This window comes from Salvelinus fontinalis, chromosome 6, assembly GCF_029448725.1.
Source record: "Salvelinus fontinalis isolate EN_2023a chromosome 6, ASM2944872v1, whole genome shotgun sequence".
In the NCBI taxonomy this organism is placed as follows: Eukaryota; Metazoa; Chordata; class Actinopteri; order Salmoniformes; family Salmonidae; genus Salvelinus; species Salvelinus fontinalis.
In genome coordinates, this window is record NC_074670.1 from 46,268,434 (window position 1) to 46,280,369 (window position 11,936).

The following is an 11,936-nucleotide window of genomic DNA, read 5'->3' on the forward strand; positions in this document are numbered from 1 at the left end:
CATAATGGCAAAGTGCAGGGCGGCCCTTAGGGGGCCTGGCCCACCCTACCATACCTCCTTGCCCGTCCATATAAAATAAAGAAATATTGATACTGTATTTGACCAAGACGCGCGCTGACAGAAAGACGCATCAATCTCAGATACAGCATCTGATCAAGCAAAACAGCGCCCCACTGTGTCAGTATGTGTAGACAATGTATCCCATGCTGTCTGGACAAAAACAGTATGGCATGTCATACTACAATGAACAGATATATAAACGCAACATGTAAAGTGTTGGTCAAATGTTTCATGAGCTGAATTAAAAGTTCCCCAAAATGTTCCATACATAAGGTTAAGGTTCCATATTTGTTTACATTTCTGTTAGTGAGCATTTCTCCTATGCCAAGATAATCCATCCACCTGACAGGTGTGGCATATCAAGAAGCTGATTAAACAGCATGATCATTACACAGGTGCACCTTGTGCTGGGGACAATAAAAGGTCACTCTAAAATGTGCAGTTTTGTCACAACACAATGACACAGATGTCTCAGGTTGAGAGAGCATGCTTTATTTTATAACATCTGCTAAACATGTGTATGTGACCAATACAATTTGATTTGATTTGAATTGGCATGCTTGTCTGCAGGAATGGCCACTAGAGCTGTTGCCAAAGAAATGTGTAAGGCGTTGTGTGGGCTAGCATTTTGCTGATGTCAACGTTGTGAACAGAGTGCCCCATGGTGGCGGTGGGGTTATGGTATGGGATAAGCTACGGACAACGAAGATAATTGCATTTTGTCGATGGCAATTTGAATGCTCAGAGATAACATGATGAGATTCGTGGCCCATTGTCATGCCATTCATCCGCCGCCATCACCTCATGTTTGAGCATGATGATGCACGGCACCATGTCGCAAGGATCTGTACACAATTCCTGCAAGCTGAAAATGTCCCAATTCTTCCATGGCCTGCATACTCACCAGATATGACAACCATTGAGCATGTTTGGGATGCTCTGGATTGACGTGTACAACAGCATTTTCCACTTCCCGCAAATATCCAGTAACTTCGCACATCCATTGAAGAGAAGTGGGACAACATTCCACAGGCCACAATCAACAGCCTGATCAACTCGATGCGAAGGAGATGTGTCATGCTGCAAATGGTGGTCACACCAGATACTGACTGGTTTTCTGTTAAAGGTGTCTGTAGCCAACAGATGCATATTTGTATTCCCTGCCATGTGAAATGTATAGATTAGGGCCTAATTACTTTATTTGCATTGATTGATTTCCTAATATGAACTGTAACACAGTAAAATCACAGACATTGTTGCATGTTGCGTATAAAAATGTTTTCTGTGTTTTTCTGGCCAGACAGGATTCAGATACATTGTACTACATATAGTCAGACAGATGGGCGCTGTTTGGCTATCTCGTATGGAGAGTGATTCTTGCCAAAATGAAGCCTAGTGAAGCTACTGATACCTCTCACCAAGTCACCTAACGTCTTCCTAGCGCCATAGGATACTGCTATAAATTAACATTGACTGTCAATTCAGCCAAGTTTTTTGTAAGGCATCAAAACTGCCGATGCGTTCACGTCACATGACACGTACACGTCATGTAGACGTAGGTGAGGAGGGGGATTTATTTAAGATGCTCTTTGAAGAGGTAGGGTTTCAGGTGCTTTCGGAAGATGGGCAGGAACTCTGCTCTTCTAGCTTCAGGGGGAAGCTGGTTCCACCATTGGGCTACCAGGACAGAGAAGTGCTTGGACTGGGCTGAGCGGGAGCTACCTCCTACAGGGGTGGGAGGGCCAAGAGACCAGACGTGGCAGAACAGATTGCTCGGGTTGGTTTGTAGGGTTTGAGCATAGCTTGAAGGTAGGGAGGGGCAGTTCCTCTTGCTGATTCGCAGGCAAACACCATGGTCTTTTATGGATGCGAGGTTCGACTGGAAGCTCGTGAAGTGTGCGGAGGAGCGGGGTGACATAGGTGAACTTGGGAAGGTTGAAAACCAGGCGGGCTGCAGCGTTCTTGATAAGTTGCAGGAGTTTGATGGTGCAAGCGGTGAGCCCAGCCAACAGAGAGATGCAGTTGTCAAGATGGGAGATGACAAGTACCAGGATTAGAACCTTAACCTCTTCCTGTGTGATGTAGGGTTGTACCCTAGGGATGTTGTAGAGCATGAATCTGTAGGAGTGAGTCATTGCTTTGATGTTTGCAGAGAACGACAGGGTGTTGTCCAGTGTCATGCCAAGGTTCTTTGCACTCTGGGAGAGCGAAACTGTGGCGTTGTCAACCGTGATGAGAGGTGATGAAAGGTCTTTGAGCAGCAGGCCTTCCCCGGGAGGAAGAGCAGTTCCATTTTTTTTAGGTTGACCTTGAGGTGGTGGGCCGACATCCAAGCTGAGATATACAGTTGAAATCAGAAGTTTATATACACCAAATATATTTAAACTCAGTTTTTCACAATTCCTGACATTTAATCCAAGTTAAAATTCCCTGTTTTAGGTAAATTAGGATTACCATTTTATTTTAAGAAAAAAAGTAAAGAGAATAATTTATTTCAGCTTTTATTTCTTTCATCACATTCCCAGTGGGTCAGAAGTTTACATACACTCCATAAGTATTTGGTAGCATTGCCTTTAAATTGTTTAACTTGGGTCAAACGTTTCGGATAGCCTTCCACAAGTTTCCCACAATAAGTTGGGTGAATTTTGGCCCATTCCTCCTGACAGAGCTGGTGTAACTGAGTCAGGTTTGCAGGCTTCCTTGCTCGCACACGCTTTTTCAGTTCTGCCCACAAATTCTTTTGATGATTGAGGTCAGGGCTTTGTGATGGCCACTCCAATACCTTGACTTTGTTATCCTTAAGCCATTTTGCCACAACTTTGGAAGAAATCGAGAATATCAATAAACATTTCTCTACGGCTGGCCATGCTTTACACCTGGCTACCCCAACCCCGACACACAGCTCTACACCCCCCGAAGCAACTGGCCCAAGGCCCCCTCCCCCGCTTCTCCTTCACCCAAATCCAGACAGCTGATGTTCTGACAGAGCGGCAAAATCTGGATCCCTAAAAATCAGCTGGGCTAGACGATCTGGAACCTCTCTTCCTAAAATTAGCCGCCGCCATTGTTGCAACCACTATTACTTGTCTGTTCAACCTCTCTTTCGTATCGTCTGAGAATACTAATGATTGGAAAGCGGCCGCGGTCATCCCCCCTTGAAAGGGGGAGAAACTCTAGATCCAAACTGTTACATACCTAAATCCATCATACCTTAATCCATAAAGTCTTCGAAAGCCAAGTGAACAAACAGATCACTGACCATTTCGAATCCCACCGTACCTTCTCCACTGTGCAATCTGGTTTCCGAGCTGGTCAAGGGTGCACCTCAACCACGCTCAAGGTCCTAAACGATATCATAACCGCCATCGATAAAAGACTGTACTGTGCAGCCATCTTCATCAACCTGGCCAAGGCTTTCGACTCTGTCAATCACCGTATTCTTATCAGCAGACTCAACAGCCTTGATTTCTCTAATGACTGCCTCACCTGGTTCACTAACTACTTGTCAGAGAGTTCAGTGTGTCAAATCAGAGGGCCTGTTGTCCGGACCTCTGGCAGTCTCTATGGGGGTGCCATATGGTTCAATTCTCAGGCCGACTCTTTTCTCTGTATATATCAATGATGTCGCTCTGACTCTTTGATCCACCTCTACGCAGACGACACCAGTATACAGCTGGCCCTTCTTGGGACACTGTTGTTACCAAAGCCCCATATACTATCCACCACTGCGACCTGTATGCTCTCGTTCGCTGGTGCTCGCTACATATTCGTCGCCAAAAGAAATGGCTCCAGGTCATCTATAAGTCTTCGCTAGGTATAGCTCCACCTTATCTCAGCTCACTGATCACCATAGCAACACCCACCCCTAGCACGCGCTCCAGCAGGAATATTTCACTGGTCATCCCCAAAGCCAACACCTAATTTGGCCGCTTTTCCTTCCAGTTCTCTGCTGCCAATGACTGGAATGAATTGCAAAAAAGTTGGAGACTGATATCTCCCTCACTAACTTTTAGAGTCAGCTGTCAGAGCAGCTTACCGATCGCTGCAGCTGTAACACAGCCCATCTGTAAAAAGCCCATCCAACCAATTACCTACCGAAACGACGCACCGGAGACCAAACGCGCTGAGCTGGCACAATCCGCCCTGTCTGGATGCCCACTTTCGCATGGCACAAGTCCTTTGTGAGCTGCCTTGCCAGCTAGTAAATGTTAGCTCACCATTTGTGTAGTCCAGTGGCGACCCGTCATTCAGGGCAGGTGGGGCAGAGCCAAGAGTGTGCAAAGCTGTCATCAAGGCAAAGGGTGGCTACTTTGAAGAATCTCAAATATAAAATATACTTTGATTTGTTTAACACTTTTTTGGTTACTACATGATTCCATATGTGTTATTTCATAGTATTGATGTCTTCACGATTATTCTACAATGTAGGAAATTGTACACATTTTGACTGGTACTGTATATGACATTAACAAACGGGTAGCCTAAACAATTCTTACAATGACACAATAAATGCGCACGATTTGAGAGGAGACAGAAACATGCCTTTATTGGGTCTTCGCCACACACCCATTCCCTCCTTCTTGTTGTCAGATTTGTTTTGAAATTATACTCAATACACATAGCCTAATCTTTACAACATTAACAAACAAAGTGCTCGGTTCTAGGTCCTCTCCTCTTCTCTCTATACGCCAAGTCACTTGGCTCCGTCATATCCTCACATGGTCTCTCCTATTATGCGGATGACACAACTACTTTTCTCCTTCCACCGTTCTGACACCCAGGTGGTGACACGCATCTCTGCGTGCCTTGCTGGTATGAAAATGACGCCAATAGAGGGGGCTGCCATGCTTCTAGCTCTCAGGAAACTGCAGTATTTCGTTTTTTTATGCATTATTTATTATGTTATTAGCCCAGAAAATGTTTTGTGTTATTACATACAGCCAGGAAGAACTACTGGATATCAGAACTCACCAGCACTACCAGCATTACGACCAGGAATATGACTTTCCCGAATCGAATCCTTCGTTCACCCCCCCCCCCCCCCCAGGGTAATTGAACTGATTCCAGAGGCCAACCCAGAACACCGCCAGTGGAGGAGAGGTACTCAGAGTGGTCTTCTAGTCCGACTTAGGAGGAGCGCACACCACCCATCGCTTCCAAGTATATTACTCGCTAATGTTCAGTCTCTGGATAATAAATTGACAAGTTCAGGACTTGTCAACTTTTCAGAGAGACATCAGGGATTGTAACATCCTCTGTTTCACGGAAACATGGCTCTCTTGGGATATACAGTCTGAGTCCATCCAGCCAATTGGGTTCTCAGTTCATCGCACAGGCAGGAATAGATATCTCTCCAGAAAGAAGAAGGGTGGGGGTGTATGTTTCATGATTAACGACTCATGGTGTGATTGTGATAACATACAGGAACTCAAGTCCTTTTGTTCACCGACCTAGAACACCTAACAATAAAATGCCGATCATTGGCCAGTACGGAGAATTAAGTAAAACCACAAGTCCAAATCCCTATCTCCATCCATGGCTAATATAGGAAAGGGGCAATTTTAGCTGGCTAGCTAGCCACCGGAGGACAACAACACAAAGAAATGCAACAATTCAAGTTTTCTGTCAGTGACGCATGCTCTCACTGTGAATTGATAAGAGTGACGCCAAAATCCAAGCTGGCTTCCCTTGACAGTTTTTTTGGGGTGTGCCAGGACCATTCACAGTTGAGCTCGCTCAGTTTAGCTCAACGCTGATTGGCAAATTGTTTATACTTTCTTTTATCAAGGGAGGCCAAATGCTCGCTGGCTTCCCTTACCTTCAATTCTATGGGCAACAATGTCATACTCGTTTGGACCAGACAGATGGCCTACAAGTAGAGCGACAGAGGGGCGCTGTTTTGCTCACTCTAATGCTTTCTCCTGTGTGATATATTCAGCCTCTTGCGAATTGAAAGAAAATGATGAAGCACAGAGAGACGAAAGATTCAAATTTTGGGGGGAAGTCTGGCTTCCCTTGGCATCCATGAATACATGCCACTGCCATTTTGGATACGCTGACCTAGATTAACCTAACTCGGTCCTGGGGACCCAAGGGGTACACGTTTTGGGTTTTGCCCTAGCACTACACAGCTGATTAAAATTATCAAAGCTTGATAATCAGTTAACTATTTGAATCAGCCTTGTAGTGCCAGGGAAAAATCCAAAACATGCACCCCTTGGGGTCCCGACGACCAAGTTTGGGAAACACTGATCTAGGTTGTTAACAGGTATGCCTGTCCATTATTGTTCACATTGTGTATTTGTCTATAGAGAGTAAAAAGCCAGCACCAGGCCGTGCAACACAGTCTCCATCTGTAGCGCCTTGCGGTCGGAGCAGTTGCCATACCAAGCAGTGATGCAACCAGTCAGGATGCTCTCGATGATGCAGCTGTATAACTTTTTGAGGATCTGAGAACCCATGCCAAGTCTTTTCAGTCTCCTGAGGGGGAATAGGCATGGTTGTGCCCTCTTCGTGACTGTCTTGGTGTGTTTGGATCATGATAGTTTGTTAGTGATGTGGACAACAAGGAACTTGAAGCTCTTAACCCGCTCCACTACAGACCCGTCAATGTGAACGGTGTGCTCGGCATGCTCGGCCCTCCTTTTCCTGTAGTACACAAGCAGCTCCTTTGTCTTGCTCATGATGTGGGAGAGGTTGTTGTCCTGGCACCACACTGCTAAGTCTCTGACCTCCTCCCTATATGCTGTCTCATTGTTGTCGGTGATCAGGCCTACCACCGTTGTGTCGTCAACAAACTTAATGATGGTGTTGGAGTCGTGTGTGGCCACGCAGCCGTGGATGAACAGGGAGTATACAGGAGGGGACTAAGCATGCACCCCTGAGGGGCCCCCAGTGTTGAGTATCAGTGTGGCAAATGTGTTTTTGCCTACCCTTACCACCTGGTGGTGACCTGTGTGATAGAAAAATGATGTATTTACCTGATTTGTTTGATGTTAATAGTTAATGATTATATACTTAACAAATAGTAAGACATTTCTGTTTTTTAAATGTTGTGCTTCTGTAAAGAGATGGTTTCCACTCTAGCTTCTTGCAGTTAGTCTGGGCATATGGTCAAGTAAATGGGTTCTGCTAGAGATAGCTTGAACTGATAATGACTTGTGATAAAAACATAAAGCCGGCATTCCATAGACAAGATGTGGTGTGTGTGTGTGACCCGAGATAGAGATATCCTGGAAGAGTTTAGAAAAATTCCTCATTGTCTCATCTTCCTGGCATCTGGGAAACTAAGCCAGGTTGGGGTTAAAACAACATCCCGTGCAGATAACCAGGAGATGGACCAAGGTGGCTTATGGGAGGGGTGGAACCAGCCCTGCCTAAGCATTTTTAGGTCCTATATAAGATCTACGTTTTTTTTATTATCAGTTAAGCTCTCGGCAACACACACTTCGGACTGTTGGGTCAATGGTTTCATTATTGCAATAATGAATCAATTTTGAATAAAGATGATTGTTTGAAGAAATGACGAAGTCTCTCTCACTTGATTAGAATATTCCACGACACCCGTCAGGAAATCTAGGATCCAGTTGCAGAGGGAGGTGTTTAGTCCCAGGGTACTTAGCTTAATGATAAGCTTTGAGGGCACTATGGTGTTGAATGCTGAGCTATAGCCAACGAACAACATTCTCACGTAGATGTTTGTTTTGTCCAGGTGGGAAAGGGCAGTGTGGAGTGCCATAGAGATCATCTGTGGATATGTGGGGGCGGTATGTGAATTGTAGTGGGTATAGGGTTTCTGGGATGATGGTGTTGATATGAGCCATGCCTTTCAAAGCACCTCAGGCTACATACGTGAGTGCTACAGGGCATAGTCATTTAGGCAGGTTACCTTGGCGTTCTTGGACTATGGTGGTCTGCTTGAAACATGTAGGTATTACAGACTTGGTCAGGGAAAGGTTGAAAATGCCAGTGAAGGCACTTGCCAGTTGGTCAGCGCATGCTCTAAGTATGCATCCTGGTAATTGATCTGACCTTGGGAATGTTGACCTGTTTAAAGATCTTTCTCACATCGGCTATGGAAAGCATGATTACACAGCCGGTGCTCTCATGCATGGTTCAGTGTTGCTTGTCTCGATGCAAGCTTAGAAGGCATTTAGCTCATCTGGTAGGCTCGCATCACTGGGCAGCTTACAGCTGGGTTGGTAATCTGTAATAGTTTGCAAGCCCTGCCACATCCGATGAGCGTCAATGTAAGTATCAACGCCGTACAGGAGAAGCAGGTTTAGGGAGTCAAACATTTATTCAGGAACGGACAAAGAACATGACAGGAACAGCGTCAGCATACAGGTAAACAAGAACATCTGACAAACAATCCTGAAGCAGGGAACAGAGCTAGGGAACAGACAGATATAGGGAAGGAAATTAGGAAGAGCAGGAGTAGGCGTGACAGAATGCCCCCCTCTAGGGGTGCCACCCGACGTCCCACCTGGGCGAGCCAGCCGAGACATGGGCGCCGGGCAAGCCGGCTGGGGGTAACTCCCGATGAAAAGGCAGGGGCGTGGGAGCCTGGCGAGACAGCTGAGGCATGAACCCCTGTCGATCCCGCAGCGACGTGGAAGCACGATGATCCGACGGAGACGTGACAGTCTGACGAGCCGACTGGGCGAACAAGACCTGGCGATCCGGCTGAGGCCCGACGTGGGATAGGCGCTTTCCAAGCCAACCGGGGAAAGGAAACCTCTCGAGCCAGCTAGGCGTGAAAGCCCGACGAGCTGGCTAGGCAACCCCGGTTCCATCGGCAGCAACCCAGAACCCACCTTACCACCAACCGGAATGCCACTACTCCTCGATGCTTCATGTGACGGCTTCGGGATTCTTCAAGGACCGATGCCGGACAGGAGAAACAGGTACAGGGAGTCAAACATTTATTCAGGAATGGGCAAAGAACACGACAGGAACACCGTTAACACACGAGTAAACAAGGACATATGACAAACAATCCCGAAGCAGGGATTAGAGCTAGGAAACAGACAGATATAGGCAAGGAAATTACACAAGTAATTGAGACCACGTGAGTCCATTGAGCGCTGATGCACGTGACAGGGAAAGGCAGGTGTGCGTACTGAAAATGGCTTGAGTGGGTAATGTTGTGGACTCTGGCACTCTCGAGCGCCAGAGGGAGGAGAAACGGGAGCAGGCGTGACAGTCAGAGCCAGTGTAGTTGGATTCAATCTAAGTCCTGTATTGACTTTTTGGCTGTTTGATGGTTCGTATAGTGGGATTGCTTACAAGTGTCCGGATTAGTGTCCTGCACCTTGAAAGCGGCAGCTCTAGCCTTTAGCTTAGTGCGGATGATGACTATAATCCATGGCTTCTGGTTGGCATGTGTACCGACAGCTACTGTGGGGATGACGTCGTCGATGCACTTATTGATAAAGCTGGTGACTGATGTGGTATACTCCTTAATGCCATTAGATGAATCCCGGAACATATTCCAGTCTGTGCAAGCAAAATAGTCCTGTAGCTTAGTATCAGAGTCAAAAGACCACTTCCGTATTGAGCGAGTCACTGGTACATAGAATTATGGTCAGATTTACCAAATGTAGGGCGAGGGGGAGCTTTGTACTTGTCTCTGTGTGTGGAGTAAAGGTGGTCTAGAGTTATTTTTCCCTCTGGTTGCATGTGACATGCTGGCAGAATTTAGATGAAACGGATTTACATTTTTCCTGCATTAACGTCACCGGCCATTAGGTGCGACACTTCTGGGTGAGCCTTCTCTTGTTAGCTTATGGCCTTACATAGCTTGTTGAGTGAGGTCTTTGTGCCTGTATCAGTTTGTGGAGGTAAATAGACAGCTATGAAAAATATAGATGAAGGCTCTCTTGGCAAATCGTGTGGTCTACAACTTATCATGAGGTACTGTATCTCAGGCTAGCAAAACCTAGACACTTCCTTAACATTAGAGATTGTGCACCAGCTGTTAATGACAAATAGACACAGACCCCCACCACCTGTCTTCCCGGAGGTTGCTGTTCTGTCTTGCCGATGCATGGAAAAGCAGCCAACTGTATGTTATTCATGACCTCTCTCAGTGAAACATAAGATATTACCATTTTTAATGGTAGGATAGTCTCGAACGGAGCTCATCAAGTTTATTCTACAGTGATTGCACCTTTGCCAGTATGGCAAAAAAAGGTTGCTTGTCAACTTGCAGATGAATCCTCAACAAGCATTCGGATATGCGGCCCCTGTATCAGCATCTCCTCTTCATGCGAATGACGGGATTTGGGCCTGGTCCGGGAAAAGTCGTAAATCTTTTGCCTCCGATTCATTCAAGAAAATGTCTTTCTCGAGTCCGAGGTGAGTGAAAGCTGTTCTGATGTCCAGAAGCTATTTTCCGTCATAAGAGACAGTAGCAGAAACATTATGTCCCAAAAAAGTTACAAAACGCAAAAAAAAACACACAGAATAGCACAATTGGTTAGGAGCCCGTAAAACGGCAGACCATCCACTCCGGCGCCATTGGGACACACAATAGCCTACACAATAGCTTTCAGCATACCAGTATTTGTGTAAACTTTCAAAATAAATGCTAGTGTAAATAATACAATCTTAAAAACAAAAGACAAAAAAATATTCTCAAAGCTTAGTCTGTCTTTGCAGGGGGACGATCGTGCTTCCAGCATAATATCCTGCTGCTAGGAGATGTCACGCCCTGACCTTAGAGATCCTTTTTATGTCTCTATTTTGGTTTGGTCAGGGCGTGAGTTGGGGTGGGTATTCTATGTTCTATGTTTGTAGTTCTATGTTTTGGCCGGGTAGGGTTCTCAATCAGGGACAGCTGTCTATCGTTGACTCTGATTGAAAACCATACTTAGGCTGCCCTTTTTACCTGTGTTTGTGGGAAGTTTACTTTTTTTAGGGCACATTGCCTTTAGCTTCACGGTTTGTTTTTGTAGTATTCATTGTTTTGTTCGGCCTCATTTTTATTTATAAAAGGAAAATGTACGCTCATGACGCTGCACCTAGCTCCTCTTCTTTTAACGGCCGTGACAGGAGAAGTACAACTTTTGTTTTTTCGGTCACACATACATGCAACTTCAGTTTATGACACCTGCCGCAGCCCGCTCTGTACTTCTCGAAGGTACATAAACTCAGCAAAAAAAGAAAAGTCCTCACTGTCAACTGCGTTTATTTTAAGCAAACTTAATATGTGTAAATATTTGTATGAACATAACAAGAATCAACAACTGAGACATAAACTGAACAAGTTCCACAGACATGTGACTCACAGAAATTGAATAATGTGTCCCTGAACAAAGGGGGGGTCAAAATCAAAAGTAACAGTCAGTATCTGGTGTGGCCACCAGCTGCATTAAGTACTGCAGTGCATCTCCTCCTCATGGACTCCACCAGATTTTCCAGTTCTTGCTGTGAGATGTTACCCCACTCTTCCACCAAGGCACCTTCAAGTTCAAGGACATTTCTGGGGGGAATGGCCCTAGCCCTCACCCTCCGATCCAACAGGTTCCAGACGTTCTCAATGGGATTGAGATCCGGGCTCTTCGCTGGCCATGGCAGAACACTGACATTTCTGTCTTGCAGGAAATCACACACAGAACGAGCAGTATGACTGGTGGCATTGTCATGCTGGAGGGTCACATCAGGATAGGCCTGTAGGAAGGGTACCACATGAGGGAGGAGGATGTCTTCCCTCTAATGACCAGCGTTGAGATTGCCTGCAATGACAACAAGCTCAGTAAGATGATGTTGTGACACACCGCCCCAGACCATGACGGACCCTCCGCTTCCAAATCGATCCCATTCCAGAGTACAGGCCTCAATGTAACGCTCATTTCTTCGACGATAAATGCGAC